The 17,233-nt window shown below is 49.6% G+C and overlaps 1 protein-coding gene across 2 annotated transcripts in view; it reads right to left on the minus strand.

Annotated features, from left to right (window-relative positions):
• Chst15 (carbohydrate sulfotransferase 15) overlaps positions 1–17,233 on the minus strand; it is an 81,064-nt gene that overhangs the window by 38,142 nt on the left and 25,689 nt on the right. The gene's annotated exons all lie outside the window — the stretch shown is intronic.

Genomic DNA, 17,233 nt, shown 5'->3' on the forward strand with positions numbered 1-17,233 from the left:
ACAGAGCAAGATCCAGGAAAGGCGCAAGGCTACACAGAGAAACCCTGTCTCGAAAAACCAAAAAAAAAAAATCAAGGATACTGGGCCAGGCATGGTGGTACACACCTTTAATCCCAGCACTCGGGAGGCAGGCGGATCTCTGTGAGTACCAGGCCAGTCTGGTCTACAGAGTGAGTTTCAGGATAGGCTCCAAAGCTACACAGAGAAAGCTTGTCTCGAAAAACCATTAAAAACAAACAAACAAAACAAACAAACAAAACAAAAAAAAAAAAAACAAAAGGAGACTATTCCCCAAACACTCCAAATACAGTGTGTTCTCATTTCATTCATTCATTCACTCACTAGTTCAGTACACACTTTCTAAAGGCTGACTGTGTGCTGGGCACATCCTAGGGTGGAGACCAGGAGTCAATATAAAATGCAGCAGTAGGTACACGTGCACAGACATGTATAGTTGGTATTCAGCCTCAGCCCCCCAGCACACAGCTTGGAATCTTTCTGGAATGCTAGGACAGCCCCTTTCAATCACACCTTAATGAAGTGACCCTTAGTGGCCCTAGGAGCCACTAGGAGCTTCAGATGGAGGCTGGTCTTCAAAAGGCCCAAGCTTTGGTTAGAAGTTTAAACTCTCAGGTAGGACGGAAAAAGAGCTGGAGACCAAATTGTTGGTGATAATGATGTGATAAGTCTCCCTAATGTCCTGAGACCTCTGCCCAAACTCAAAACCATGGGGATCTGAGGGCTTCAGGATTGATGAGCACATAGAGGTAGGCGAAGACAGGGGAATCCTGAGTATTCTTCTCTGTGCCTGACTGGCTCTGTTCCTGCTGGGCAGTGCCGAACCACATTCTCCTGATCAACTCCTGCTTGGGGCCCTTCCTGGAGAGCGATGCATTCCTCCAGGGACTTACTGAAACCACTCAGGAAACTTGGGAACCTTTGCCTCTGTGGTTAATTCAGATGCAAGTGTGGGTGTCAGGAACCCCACCACTCATGACTGGGATGTAAAGTGAGCAGTCTCTTGGGAATGAGCCCTCGGCCTCCAGGCATTTGGTGTGGACCTTGAATGGCAAGACTCCAGGACGGTGTCACAAGACTGAAGAAGTGGTTGGTATTGGTAACACTTCTGGAGGAAGGGGGCAGTAAGAGTCTTCTTCAAGAAAAAGATATGAAAAGGACTTATTTTCAAAAGGGTTTTTTTTTTTTCACATTTTTGTTGTTGTTGGTGGTGGTTTTATTGTTTTACCAAAACCACACAAACCACTCTATCATATGTGAACTACATCTTGAAAAAGTTGATTGAGACCCATCCTGTGACCAGGGAATGAGATCACTGGTGCCCGAAGTGCAGGGCGTGGACTTCATTGCCTCTGGACTAGCCATTCCCTGGATGGACAAGGTGTAGAAGGGAATATGACAGAGGTCTCTCTCCACCTGAGCTGGCTTTTACTCCACCTGGCCAGGGGTGCTGCAAGGGCACCAAGCCATAAAGAGGTCATGGTGCACAAGACAACCTCAGGCACCAAAAAGAGCCACAAATGTCCCAAAACAGTGAAACAATTAGAAGCCACTGTTCAGTGCCACACTGCTGGGCCTGGGCTGGATAATTCCTCACAGCCCAGGCTGTCCCTCCACTGTAGAGTGGGCAAGGTGTTCAGCAGCACCCCTAGCCTCCATTACTAGGTACCGCGATGGGGCAAGCAGAACCAGGTCTAGACATGGCAAAGGTCCCCTTGGGGGCACAATCTCCCCCCCACCCCTGCCCCGGTTAAGCCTGTCTTAGAGGGAGGAATTCAATGCACGTTGAGCAGAGAGTAACTGACTCAGCGAAGCTGGAAGGACAAGAGGAAGCCCAGGTCCATGGAAATGGAAGAAGCAAGGGACAAGGAAGCTCTGGGGGAAATCAAAGCCCCTGAGAACTACCCGTGGATAGGTCCTTGGGGGCTTGTGCTAACTTGGAGAAGGTATCAACCACATAGCGGAGGGAAGGTAGAGATTAGTAGACTAAAATCAGGGGTGATGTTGGCCCAAGTGCATAAAGAGAGGCACACTACATATTCTTTCCCAAGACTCTCCATGAGCTGTGTAGCTATTAAATAACACAGCTCAGTGGGGGGAAAAAAAATCCAATTCACGTGACTGTACTAGAAGAACGGATTGCTATCGTTCCCCTTAACTGGCGTTTCCCATTCACCACAGGTGATCCCAGGGACAGCCAGGCAGAAACTTAACACTCAGGTGTTCTTCCTTTAAACAGGTAATGCATTCCACCTGCACTTTGCCTGGCTGGAATGCCGGCGCTCGGTGCCAGCCGGCTCAGGTTAGACTGGACCCTTGGTGCTCTCATTCATGTAGTAAACCAAGGTACTCAGGGATACATTACAGTTCTGTCGCCTCCCAGCCAGAGCTCCACACTGTGCCCTGTGGATGCAAACCAAAACTGTGGGAACCCAGTGCCACCGTAAGAGATCAGATAACTGGCCCCCAAATAGAAAGCATTCAATTACCCAGCCTTTGCTTGGGTGCCCCCTATTAACCTATGTACCCCAGGCATCATTAGCAAACCATTTATAACAAAATTGTAATTGAGAGACCCAGAAATACCACTTTAGATTAAGTAATTGAATGCCCCTCAGTGAAAGATCGATAAAGGGCATCCAATTTCACCCTAGGAAAAACTTATTAAATTATTGTAGCTAGAAGCTGGGAGAGCAGAAGAAAGATGTATGAAACTTCAAAGGAAATCTGGATGGACTTCAATAAATAGCTTCATTTAGCTGAAACATTCATGTCTGCCCTCTGGGGGGAGAGAGGGGAAAACAGCTAATTACACAATTTTACTTTTATGTTTTAAGGGGAAATTTTTCGTTGGGTCTTAATTAACCTTTACTAAAACACAAAGCCTTCTTCCGGTTAGTATGTCTAAATGCTGACATCTCTCTTTGGGCTATGTATATGAAAATACTCTTTTTGTCAAGGAGTATTAGTCAGTAAGTGGAGGAAGGAATTTTTTGAGTCAGCTCAATGATATAAAGAGACTGCCGAGACCAAAAAGAAAGCTAACGGACAACAGAGTTCTGTACAAGCAACAAATTCTCTCTCTCCCTCTCCCTGTCTCTCTCCCTCTCCCTCTCTCTTTCTCTCCCTCTCCCTCTCTCTCCCCCCTCTCTCTGTGTGTGTGTGTGTGTGTGTCTATATATGTTTGTTCACGCATGCACTTGTGTGCAGAAGCAAGAAGTTGGCAACAGATGTCATCACCAATTGCTCTCCTCGTTATTTCTTGAGATGGCGTCTCTCCCTGACCTGAAGCCCACCAATTTAGCTAGACTGGCTGGCCTACAAGGCCCGTGGATGCTATGGGTGTAAGCACAGGGCCTTACGCTTGTACTGTAAGTGCTTGGCCAATTAAACCACCTCTCGGGTTCCAGCGTCAATCTTACACCTAAAGCTTTACAGTCAATTAACAGAGGAGAGTCGCTCCTCACCTTGACATCCAGCACCCTCTAGCATTATAGAAAGCACGTAGTGAGTAAGGATTCCAAACTCTTGTCTACCAAGGGACCTCACACAAGTGACTTATCTGGGCCTCTGTGCTCCCAAATGGCATCCAGGCAGGCACAGATCACCCACAGCTTGGGAGTTAAGAGCCTGAACATTGTGGCTAACTTGCTTGGGTTTGACCTTGATGGGACATCAAACCTCTCTCCTCTCTGTTTTCTTGAATAGAAGTGAGAATAATCAAAGGACCTATAGCCTACCACTGCCATGAGCATCATGTGAGCTAACATATATAACATACTTGTGGGGGTGGGGGTGGCCCATCCTAAACAATAAACGTTCGTGAATACCACACACACACACAATGCTGGCCCACAACAGCATTAATTCTAATTATTATTCATGAATACTATTTAGGACAGATTGTACTACTGGGCATTCATTATTCCTCCCTATAGTCACACCTGTCATGGGAATGACTTTGCACTTTACCCCAAAGGAGTAGACTATGTCCTTGCCCTTCACCTTGCGTCAGGTGACCTGCTTTGGCCAATAGAATGAAGTAGAAGAGACCACCTGCCAGTCTTAAGCCCGGGTAAAAAGACACGGAGTGTGCCCATTCACCCCACTGGCATCTTTGCTGTCATCATGAGAAGAACATGGCTGGGTCATTAGAAGGATGGCAGATGCAGGAGGCAGAGCCCGGGCCAACACAAAAGAGCTGGAACCCAGCTGACCCAGCCACCCCTCCAGAAAGCCTGCTCGAAGTCTCTCATGATGCAGGAAAAGCTAACCAATGCCCTCTGCTGCAGGTTGTGAGCCACCAGGGCTACAGAGATCAGCTGCCACAACTGTGTGTCATGAGCTGCACAGAGCATGTGTGTGACTAAAGTTTCTGAGGGGGCAACATGAAGAAGCTCAGCGGGGATGCAGCTGATCATAGAGTGGACCCCTTGTTCTGAAAGCCTCTTCTCCCAACACCAGAAGCAGGTAAGACTATAACAAAGCTGGAAGCCAGAAGGGAGCTCTTCCCGTGTTAGGCCACAACTGCCCCCACACACCACACTAGCTTCTGGCAAATTTGTGGTTCTGATAGACACAGCTATTTTGTTTCAGTTATCTGGACAACTGACCCCCTCCCCCACAGGATGTGCACCCTTTCCATCTAGCCTCTTTGGGGTTATTATCATTTATCCCTGTGTCCTCCTCCCCTCGAAAGCCCTGGCCGTAATCTGACCCTGATAGGTTCCTTGCCAAATTTCATCTTTCCTGGTGCCTGGAGCCTCTTATCAGTGCTTCGGCTGCAAGTATTCCCTGACCAGGATCAGCAGGCTCTTCCTGACTGGCCCCAAATGTGTATCATACATACCGCAGGAGTTTTTGCCTAACCTACACCTGGTACACAGCAAACTTCCATAAGTAAAACACAGTCCTTGCATCCCTAGCTAGGGCCTCAAGCCCTCGCTCCAGTACCGCCTGCTTTCAACCCCCTTATAATCCTATGCCTAGATGTCCAGCTTCACCATCTGCATCCAATGTGAGGTCACAGATTCCAGGAAGAGGCGGGTGGCAGCCCAATTTCTAAAATCGTGCTTGTCTGTAAGCATTTGGAGGAAACTAGGAAGATTGTTGCAACACAGAAACCCACAAGGGACCCCCTAAAGAGCCATTTGCAGTGGGAAACCCCTAGCATATCTTGAAGATGATAGTGGGCATAGTCAGAGCCCAGGTAAACCCATGCACTCCAGAGTTATCAACCAGGCAATACAAGCCTCTAGGGACCTGCTCATCCCATCCTGCCTTCTCTAGAGGAAACAGGTACGGCATGGTTCTTTGCTTCCCAAGAACATGTAGCTCATAAGAGACAGATACAGTAAGAAATTCAAGGGTCTGGCACCCCATCATCGCAGTCTGTACCTCCACAGAGGGCCACCCTGACTTCAACCCATCATCTGGCTTGGCCCAAGTGGTCCAGCAGCTCATCCAGACCCACCACTTCTTTCTTTCCTGGCCCCTTCAAGAGTCTGCCTAAAGATCAGCTTCTCTCTCTCACGGGGGCTCTGCAGAGGGAGGGGCGGAAGGCACAACCCACAGAGAAGGAGATGAAGTGGGACACTCTCAAGCCTTCTCTGGATGCCCTGTTGGCCCAGGGGGCACCGAGTCCTACACCATCTCAGTTACCACTTGCATTTGAAGCAGATGGGCTACAGGTTCACACCCAGAGAGAGAGAGAAGGGATCAGAGGACACAGGCTGATCTGGTGTCATGTGTCCTGCACAGGAGCCCCAGGAAGCCAAGAAGCCTGTGCCAGGTGCTGGCTGAAGGAGGAGGAAAAGGCAGGGCTGTGTGCACTGGCACCTTGGAGGCCACAGAGACACAGAAATGCCCTTTCAAAGCAGGCAGGTCCAGGAGCCCACCAGTACAAGTTCCTTCCCACTCCTGCAGTGACAGGCCAGGTTCCGTGAGACTGGCCATGATGTAGGAATGCTCTTGAGGCTGAGCACCAAGTAGGAGCTTCCTTGAAGGGCTGTGTTTTGAAATATTAAAGTCTAAAATAAGTACCGTATCCTCCCAGCATGGCAGGGAGCTGCTGGGTAGGGAAGGTCCTGAGCAGAACCCCCTCCATCTCTCAAACAAGGTTCAAACACTGGTGAGTCATCTTTATGTGCTGTGGCCGCTCTCTGGCCCTTAGCTTTCCCCTATGGAAGCCATGGACTGGGGACTACCGTTTTCCGCTTTAACACGTGGAGACATAGGATCTGAAATCCGTCCTCTTTAACAAAAACTTGCCATCATCACCACTTCTGCCCTTTGCGGCTGCTCAGCAAGTGTTAAAAGCCAGCACAGGCCTTGCTTTATCAGCTTCCAGAGAAGCCTGTCCGTCATTCTTAAAAGTTCACCATGCGTTTCCTGCCGACAGCCGTCCACCCTTCCTACCCCACCCCCATCTGTCTATCACAAGGTATCAGCCATTTGTACCATGCTTAAAGTTTGCATTTGCTGGGGCTATGACTATGAGGACCACATAGCCCAAAGCTCAGGGGCATCCAGCTAACGCCAGAGTCAAGACTCCAGAAACTAGAACTGTTTGGACCCATTACAAGAACAGCCCCCAAACCTACCTGGTGCCAGGCGATCTGCAAAAGACACACCTTGGCTTAGGGGCTGGAGATACCCTAACAGCAGTGCCGATGCCTAGAGCCGCAGTCCCTGACAGAAGGGACAGGTGGGTGGGCGGGTCTGTCCATCTGCTCTGGCTCTGACCAGGCCAAACCCAGCCAGATGCCCCATCTCACAAGCAGTCGTGACATACTCAGCTTTGCTCCACAGAGGCCTATGGGCACCAGACTTCAGACATGCTCACACTGCAGGTGTCACCCAGTGATTTCCACATGCACAAAGGGCTCGGAAGGTCTGTGTGACATCACAGACAATTCTCTTTTTCTGAGCCCAGGGTGTCTGGAGGGGGACTATTTTAGAGCTCTCATTTTATTCTTTCCAGTGGTCATTCAAACCATCAGGGCACTCGATCTTCCACTCAAGCCTGTCTAGTGAACTGTCTGTGTCTTCCCACTCAGATGCAAACTACAGAATCCACGCTTCATGCTTTGCTTTGAAGCCTGGCCACCAACATCGCTCTGGGGAAGATAGTGACTGTGGCCTTTGGACATATCTCCCAGGGGAGCATGTAGACTCCGGGTTTCCAATGACCCCAGAAACAGTGAAAGAAAGAGAGGGATACTGGTACAGTGTCAGCTGTGGGTGGAAGGCCACATACAACCATTCTTAACTCTCCAAGGCCAGCATGCGGACGCTCAAAGTACATGTGGAACACTGAGGCACAGAAGGGTTAACACACACCCAGAGCCACACAGCTAGCCAGGAGCTAGCTTCCCTAGAGCTATTTGGAGGGCAGGCTCTGACACAAAGCATGACGCTTGGTTTCTATAGGTTGCTCCTGAGTGGAATGACAGACGGTAATTAGAAAACCACGGGTCTGTTTGACTGCAAACCTTTGACCTTTACCACTCAATGAAGCTGCCACCATCAGAGGCTGGCAGAGTGGCATGCCAGCCAACATCTGATTGGCCAGCCTGGACTTGAGACGGCTCAGGCGAGGCAACCAGGCTAGACTGTGGGCTGCACAGGAGCAGCGATGCTTACCTCTGAAGAGCATCGGCTGCACGCAAGCACAGGGCTAGAAATGCTCAGCCCTGAAGAGCACGGGCCTCACAATGGGTGGGTGCCCAGTAAATACTCCTGCCTTCCTGACAGAAGAAAACTCCAGTATGCTCCACTGCGCTCCTAGGAATGCTCCGGAACAGGGATTTCGTGGCTTGGTAATAAGAGCAACACCAGCAAACACTGACCTGTGTCGATGCATCCGCCTAGGGTTAATGTGGATGCCTGGGTTTCAATGCTCTGATAACATTAGAGACAGAACCACATCCCCACCATCCAGGTAGCTTGACTGTGATTGTAATGTCATATACTTCCTGCTTGGTGACTTGCAGAGACAGGAGAGAACAGGGGCCTGGGGACGGGGAGTCTAAAGACCCAAGAATCTGCACCAGACACCAGACACCACTTTTAAATAATCATGTGACCTCAGACAAACTCCGCCATCACTCAGACCCTCACCCTCTACTTCTCCAAGGCTTCATGTCGCCAAATGGACTCAAGCGTCTCAAGAATTCAGGTGTCTGAGACCAGTTCTTCTCCCTCTTGCCTGTCTGTGTGGTTTCCGACATGTGCAGCTCCAAACCTTAACTACCGGGGAAAGCGACTCACTTTCAGACGAGGGTGGTCTGGACTCTCAGGTGGCTGCAGTACAAAGTCGCTAAGCAGTGGGACTGCACTCACCTTCCAACAATTTCCCCCTCACACAGTGGGGGAAGTGAACCAAAGAAGATGTGCCCAGGGAGGGAGAGGGGGAGAGAGAAAGAGACCCCCAAAGGAACAGGGTGGCTCTGTCCACCTGTGGGTCCCTAGTCCCTTCCTGGCCATGATGACAGATTGGGGGAGAGGAGGGAAGGGTCTGAGTAGCAGGAAGTGGCCAGCCCAGATGTCCTTCACAGGTCTCTCACAGAACAGAACTCACACATTGAGAACAGAGTGCGAATAATGATCTCGCAAATGTACAGCAGAGCCCTGGAATGAATAAATTAGAGACGGCACAATTGAAAAGGAGCAGCTGTGAGCTCCCCACCAGATGGCCTCCCTGATCTGAATACTTTTAAATATTGTTTTATTTTCAAAGATAAGCAAAATAAGAGCCTGGTTAACCCTTGAATGGGGAGAACTTCCTGAAATACTTCGTTGGGATTTCTTTCTTTCTGGAGGAAAGAGAATGCAGCCCATCTGAGAGTGTCCTCCAGACGGTTTTACCAGGTGAAGCCGGACGTGGCATGCATGAACTGTCCCCAGCAGACTGGCTTTTACCAGGTGTGGCAAGAGGCAAGCAAGTGTGGCCATTGGAGACCTCCAAAATGTGAGGAGCTGTACCAGGGGGTACCTGTGGGGGACCAGCCCCCACACTTATTTACTCCAGAAACTCTTGAGGAATGAGGGATAAGAAGAGACTTAGAGAGTTAAGAAGCAGAGAGAAAACACAAGATAGAGACTCAAGTGAGCCTGGATCCCTATCCAAACGGGCCCAGAACTTTATTCCAAAGGTAGAACAAAAGACCTCCCCCTTGCTAGTTACAGTCACCTGGTTACCCATGTTTAGAAGATTTAAATTTTAGCATTATTTTAAAATTAAGTTGTAGCCAAGTACATGGCAAAATGAGAGGTCATGCTACCTTTCACGGTTAGAGTAACATGGAGGGAAGCCTGGTAGGCACTGCCAGGTACCATGCCAAGAACCCACCAAAATCCTCATCTGCTCCTGTCCATTTACAATATTACAGATGAAGGGCAGCCCCTCTGTAGTAGAGAAGGGAGGGAAACAGGGGTCTTGGGCAGAGCCTACTCAAAAAAAGAAAAATCACAGCACAGCAGGAGGCAGATCTAGACACAGCAGAAGCCCCAGCTGGCCCTCTTTCCATTGAGCATGGAGACATGTACAGCCCACATCAATCAGTTTCCAGGAGAGACGGTGGGCGGAGCTCGGGGCACTTTGCCTCACCCTTGCACAGCTCCATCTGGCTTGGAAGTTCACTTAGACGGATCAAGCATTCCTCCTGCCAACTCAATAGCAGTAAGGAAATAATGAACACTAAGCAGCAGAGGAGGGGCAAAGAGAAGCAGGCTGGCCCACACCCTTGCTCTCAATTTCCCTCCTTGCTCTCGAATGCATGCACTCCTGACTGTCCTCATCAGACCAGGTAAAAGGGATGGAGATGAGGCAGAGGGGGATGCCTGAAGCTAAGGTTGACCAACTAAAGGGTGTGTGCAGAGGACAGCAGAAGAGGAGTTACCACTGGCTCTACTTGGACCCCTCATTTCTCAAGTATCTTTGAATTATTAACATTCCCCACTAGCCACAGGATGATGCTCAACTGTTGTCCTTCTTGTTATCGTCACTGTCATCAGCAGCAGCAGCTGAATTCCCACTTGACTGAGAATGATGAATCAGCGGCCATCCCAGGAAGGGCACTGCCTCTTGCCTTCTCTGTCACAGTGATGGGAAACCCAAGAGCAGACCACGAAGTTCCCCAGGGTAGGTGTAGATCTTTATAAATACACACAAGCCAAAAGCAGAAGTCCAAGAGCAAATGGGACAGTATGGCTCTGGAAGACACTGTTTTGTATCTAAAGAGCCGAGAACAGAGATGCCCTTGGATGTGGCTCCATGTGACCGCATGGGCCATGAGATGGACAGATAGGTATGCTCTGGTGGAAAGAGAAATATGGAGGAAAGTTAAAAAAAAAATGAGAATCCAAATGAGAAGTACTAACACAGCCTCACATCTGGACCAAGTCCACCTCTTCCTGGCTGTGTGTCCCCAAGCCAACTGCTTTACAGTTCTGGGCTTGTTTGCTTCCCTTCTGCATAGAGAAAATTGCAGCAGGAAATGCTAGAGGATTAATGGGATCATCCATGCAAAATGCTTCCTCGGTGCCACCAGAGCTGGAAAACCCTGCCGTAACCACCTCCCCCATCCTGTCATGGATCTCTCCTTCCCCCAGGTCTGCAAAGATCTCAGCCAGCAAGAGGTACTCTGATCTGGTGTCTGAAACCCCAGCCATCCCGGAAAGATGGCAGGGTTCTTAAGGCAGCAGACTAACAGGGTTCGAACAAGCTCATACAGGGGGCCTGCTCACCCTAAAGTGCATCAAAGTCCATATAGGAGCCGGGCAGTGGTGGCTGCCCAGCACTCGGGAGGCAGAGCCAGGCGGATCTCTGTGAGTTCGAGGCCAGCCTGGTCTACAAGGTGAGTTCCAGGAAAGGCGCAAAGCTACACAGAGAAACCCTGTTTCAAAAAACAAAACAAAACAAAACAAAAAACAAGGGAAAAAAGTCCATATAGGAACCCCAGAACACTGGGTCCAACAGACCCAGTTTCTAGAACCTTGACTCAAACCTGGAATCTAGATTCCCAACCTCTGTAAAGTAGGTCAAGCAAGCATTTATTTATAGACGTATCACCCAAGACAATAAACACAGATATGCCGTATGTATCAGAAGGGGAACCCCGCCCCATGGTTCTCTATTAGTCAGACAATTTTAAAGTGCCTGCTAGACCATGGGTTTGGTTTTGGTTTTGCTTAAATCATCCCCCAAAGTGTCCATAGTTGAAGCTGAGGAGGTGAGCATGGATGAATGTTTTGACAAGGGTGTGTTCTCCAAGAATCCCGGTGTCTGCCAGCTGCTGCTCTGACACACTGGAATCATGGCTGTCTGTGACCAGTGTGTCAAGGACGACACCACTAGCTGAGAGGGAAGCTGCCACTCACAGCTGACTGAGGCCAGGTGAGAACGCAGGGAGGCTGTAACAGAGCAGACGAAACCAGCCAGCTGGCCCCAGGAGCTGCTGCCGTGCCCTCAGCTATATGTAAACAAGATAATAAAGAAAGCACTTGTTCAAAAAAATAATCAGTGCATCTTGGCTCAAGCACAGACTCCCACAAAGCAAATGATGTGTGATATGAGAAATCTGTAACCTCAGAATTAACTGCAGAGGAGCGCAAAGTCACACAGAGACCTGGGTGTACCCTCCACCGCGCCCTGGGAAGCCAGGGCTTCTTCTCGGAGGTCAGACTTCCTCCTGGGCTGGCAATTAAGCAAGAGTCAAAAGGAAAGGAACCTTGCAACTAACTTCCCATCAAGCGCTGCTCTGGTGTCGGTCTGAAAAACAAACATATGACCCAACAGTTCCCAGCCCTTACGTCGCTTCAGCAGCAGCAACGATGCCCGTCAAGTGCCTACGTGATCCAACCCCACGCTTGCCAAAGCATGGCAGAGGCTGTGCAGCTGACCTGAGCGCTGGACTTGGAGTCCTGGGTGATTCGGGATGGGCAGAGCAGGAGCGTCTGGGCTTTGTGGCACTTACAGATCCATGGACACTCCAAGCGAGGCAGCAACCGCATCAGTTGTGTGGCCTTGGAGAACTAGCTGTCTCCAGCCCTCCCTCCACCAACAGGCTGGTGCCCAGAGCCACTTACTGCTTACAGTGTCGTGGGAAGAATTAAAGGAGAAACACAAGTCCACCTGTCCACCTTGGCCATTTTTTCATCCTGTCTGCCTCTATGTATCAGTCTCTACCCTCCTCAGCCTCTGGCCAGTACCACTTTCCAAACACCACTGGTCCCACTGGTCCATCACTGCTGGCCATGCTCTAGGTCTGAGCCCAGGCTTCTCCCTGAATTTCTAGCCTATCAGACCCTGCTCTTGGCCATCAAGCCCCCTTCCACTGGGCATCTCTGTGGGTGTCTGATAGCACCCGCCTCAATCACTGGTGAGCTCAGCACAGGAAGGAGAGGCTCTGTTCACTTTGACAAACGTGTCCCAAAGGAAGGAAACCAGAAAAGGACATGGGAAACATCAGCACGCCTCAAAACCCCACGCAGCCATAAGCAAAAATTCCTGATGTTTCAATTTTTATATCTAAAATAGAATTTCAAATTCTGCCCTCTGGGATTAGTGTCTGTCATTGTAAATGTGTTTCTTGGTATCTTGCTGGCGGATGTTGTCACTAACAGGGGATGTGTGGGAGGCTGGCCCTGGCTCCGCCGGCCTGAGGGTTTCTGATGCCTACACCCTGTTCTGCAGGAGCAGAAACAAGGGGCCTGTAATGGCCCGGGACCTGCCATTCCTGCCAACCCCAGTGCGCCTCTCTGCCCTTTCTAAATTAGCTTTTACACTTCGGAAAACAACAAAATGATACGCCTTGGTAAATTATACGATTCTGATCAGTGTGCAGACGTTCTGTTTTCTCCATTTTCTTTCGTTTTGCCCCATTTTCAGCTCTCACACCACTGTCAGGCAAATTTTCCGAATGTATTCAGACCACGCCATTTCTCACCACACACCATAAAATCTTAGGTACTGAGCTCAGGACAAAAGAACTGCGCGTGGGAGAGGGAGGGGGTCCCCCCCTCCCTGTGGACATTTCATTCCTTTCCCATAAAGGAAATTTGGAAGTGTTTCAAAAACATCCAGTCTTCAGAGAGAACTCAAACCCCTAATTACCTGCTTCTGTCTCTCCCCTTGCTATGGCTCCCTCCGCTGCTTTCCTCCATTCTACACTTCAGAAAAGACGCGTTACATAACGGATCGGCCAGGTTTATCAGGGCCAGCCCGGGAGTTCCATAGACACGCGTACACTAGACGGTGCTGCAGCCAGGACTCTCCTCCAGCGTGGGAAGAGTAGGAGGTACAGGTGAGAGAAACACGGCCTGGTGTCTTTTAGCCTTTGGAGACTCGAGAAGCCATGGCCGCCTCTATCTTACCACCAGGAATGATTTCTCCTGCCTCCTCACCACCCCAATTTCCCCTCTTATGAAACCGTCACAGAGCAATCCTAGTGACCTTCTCGATGGCCTCAAACTAGGAGTATTTTCCCTCTCCCACATCAACACAATCAACTGATGACCTCACCAGACAGAGCTTGATTGACTGTTTTTCTGAGATTTTCACATCCACACCAATTGGTAGGGGGAATCACGAATGGAACTCAAATACTGCCCCCCTCACTGGCCCAACAGCATTCATTCACAATTTATAAAAGAGCTGGAACTATTTCCTTTCATGAAGGGGAACCCCAACCTAGGCCAAGCATCCCCACACTGGAGGAGTAGGTCCAGGCCAGGGGCCCCACACTGTTCCCTCATCAGCCAAAGCCCAACCCTACCACAGCTTTCTGAGACAACAGGCTTTTGGTGTCGGCAGGACTGTGCGGTGTCTGCCACAGGCTCAGCCTCCTTTCTGTCCCATTCACTACCATCCCTCTAGCACATTCCCTTTATTTAAGCTCTGACCCACCTGAAGGGGCTTTGCACCTGACGTAAGAGAGGGCTACCAGCGCGTCCCGACGTAACTGGCTGGGCCTCTCAGAGCATCGGTGAGCCCAGCCCCCAGTCCCAGGCAACAAGGCCCTCCCTGACGCTGCCACGCACAAAAGCACACGTCAAAGCACACCGCCAAGGCGTCAGGACTGCCATATTCCAAGCCTCCTGAGAACCATCTCCCGAGATCACGAAAGACGAGGAATCGGTTTCAGACCTAGCGTGAGGCGCTCGCCTCTCTACGGATGGTTCCGGCCTGTCGTTTTCCTCCACGTCATTTACTGAAATCACAGGCAGACTTCAGATGGCTTCGGCCCAATCTGCTCGGTTATGAGCACTAAGGAAGGGGCAAAGAAGGGCAGGCCTCTGCCCGGGGTCCGAAGATGTGCGATCCAGGTGGGCATCACGGCCACTGGGCAGAGGACTAGAGGACCATGGTCTTGAGTATCGCTCACAACTCCCAGCTGAGGAGCAGGGTGACAACCTGTGTAAGACCAAGGCTAGACTATGTACTTTGATTGTGTGTGTGTGTGTGTGTGTGTGTGTGTGTGTGTGTGTGTGTGTGTATACTGTGAGTATGTGCATGCAGAGGCCCAAGGAGGGTGGCCATTGAGTGTCTTCCTCTATCGAACATCGCTTTATTGTTTGAGACAAGGTTTCTCACTAAACACACACTCTTCACTGTGGATGAGCCTGGCTGGCCAGTTAGCCCCTGGGCCCACCCTTCAATGCTGGAGTTACAGGGCCGACGTGATTGGCTTTTATGTGCTTTTACGTCGAGGGGTCTCATTCACTAAGCCTTCCCCCAGCCCCTTCACCTCCATTTTAAGATGAGGAGCTGAAATGGGCCTACTGATGAGGACCTGTGCCCTTGTAACCAGCCCTCTGCCCCCCACGGCTCAGCACAGGAACCACTCCACACGGAGTCAGTGCTCTGCGCCATCCTCTATATTTTCCTCAGAAGGTGAGAACTTGAGCCAGATATCCCGGAATTGCCTGTGGAATCGCCCATATGTTCATTTTTTGCTTCAGTTACCTCACTAATTGAGGCAAAGGTGCCGAGAGTTTTGACATTAAGTATCTGAGTAATTGCCTTATTGCCTCTTTTCACTTCCTGTGCTTAGACTCAGCCTTTCAGGCCTTTGAAAACCCAACTCTATTTGGGGGGTTGGGGGGGAGATATAAACTTCAGTTTCTAACTTGCTTTCCCAAAATACTTGATACTTTAAGCTTTGAGTGATAAGTTAACTGCCTGACAAAATTCTCTAACTGGTCTGCTTATCAGGCTTGAAAACAAGCCTTGACCTGGTTTTCAAGCCTGATACAAATCTGTAACAGTCCATGGGAAGCGCTGAGTGAGAAGCCCAGTGCCCTCCAGCTGCCAGACTACTGTGACTATCATTGGCTGTCACCATTTCTGTGGTTTGTGTTTAGTGGCACGTGGGCTTTGTCTAGTGTCTTCTCTGGTCTGGTCCCTAACACGTAGTTTCTAGAGACAAGTTTCTTTCTTGTCTCGTCTGGAAATCAGGCTCCATGAAGCGCATCAGATATGAGCTACTATCCCATCAGCTCCAACCCAGGAAAAGATGAAGCCATTTTAATGTCTTCTCTATGTCAGCTGTGAAGAGTATCTTTACACTCTTATTAAAAAACAAAACAAAACAAAAAACCCACAAACAACAACAACAACAAAAACACTTTTCAGACCCACCTTAATATCCCTGTTCTCAAACAGGAAAAAAAAAAAATCAGAGGAAACTGTTACTTTTAAAAGGACACCTATTCTTGTGAATGGCTCTAAAATGCTTGATTTTAACTAAAAAATAAAACAAAATAAAATAAAAACAAGGTCTTTTTTTTTCTTTTTAATTTTAACATGTTCTTTCTGTCTTTTGGGCCCTGAGTACACAAAGAAAGTGTAGCAGGATGATCCATGGCAGAAAGTGTCAGAGCACGCCTGCCTGGGCATGTACTCCTGGACACGCTGCCACAGGCACGGTGGGACAGGACGAGGCAGATCCAACCCCAGCCTCTTTGCCATGAAGAAGCACAGAAACTCCTGGGCTCCCTCCGTATAAATCTCCAAGCCCACCTTCGACCATCTCCAGGGGATCCTTCGTCTGTGCTTTGCACTCACTAACCAAGTTACAATACCCATGCTCAACGCCCCATTGAGTCCCTTACAGACAGTTCAGGCTCAGCTGAGTCCTGCAGGACTGGCCCTCTTAGAAACCGGTGCCTCATACCCAGGAAGCCCTGGTCTTGCAAAACTCAAGTTCATCCCAGAAGCTTTCAGGGCTCCCTCCCCACCGGCAGCAGGTACAGTGGACTACAAGCAGAGACACCATGGCAGGGTCACACAGAAGAATCCATCAGGACAGCAAGGCCACTAAGCATAAAAGGGTGACACAGTAGGAGAAATGTGACCAAGAAGAGCAGATGGCCTGGAGAAGGCTGAAGTGGACTAGAGACCCAAGCTGACAGTTTCGGGCAGCAGAAATAGACACCACTGGCTCTAAACAGAGAGGTGGGCACAGACACACAAACGGAACAGCACTCCTTCCCAAACTCCCTACACACGTGCGCACAGAGGCCAGCCTGGAACCAGCGCATGCCCAGATGGCCAGCTTGTCCTCGCCAGAGCAGACTCCAATCTTCTTGAGGAGGAACACAAATTTCTACCATACAACCTGACACCCGATGTCAGCATTTCTTGCCCAAGGGACTGAGCCATCAGGATTTAGAAGTGAGTGTGCGTTAAATGTGGAATGCACCAGAATGACGAAGTCACCCAAAATGAGTATTCCCCTGAATTTGAAGTCCAGCTATTGCTCCCTTTAAGACTTTGGACAGACAAGTGGCCTTGCCTGCCTCCCCGAGGCGCATGAAATGGTGACATGGCCCCTGTGCCCCAGGACAAAGTAACTAGAATGGTTGGAAGAAACTTTGTAAAGAAAAGGGGGAAAAAAGCCAATGAACTGAACAAAGCTAATCTCAGAATGACAAATATTGCATTTTTCTCTCATGTGACACCTAGATTTGTATATAGATTAAGTAAAATACGCCATATATTATATGGCACGGAAGTAGACGCAAACCTGTCCAGGCCAACAAAAGGGACTAACTGGGGAGGGGTCAGATGAGGGAGGGGGGTTAGGGGGACATGCTCAACACAGTACCTAAGTCCCACAGGACCACGTACAATGACATTGTTTACATTAACAACTAAAAAGTGACACCCAGCTTGGGGGTGGGTGTCCTCAACAAAGGTGGGAACATGCCT

This window comes from Peromyscus maniculatus, chromosome 1 (assembly GCF_049852395.1).
Source record: "Peromyscus maniculatus bairdii isolate BWxNUB_F1_BW_parent chromosome 1, HU_Pman_BW_mat_3.1, whole genome shotgun sequence".
Classification (NCBI taxonomy): domain Eukaryota; kingdom Metazoa; phylum Chordata; class Mammalia; order Rodentia; family Cricetidae; genus Peromyscus; species Peromyscus maniculatus.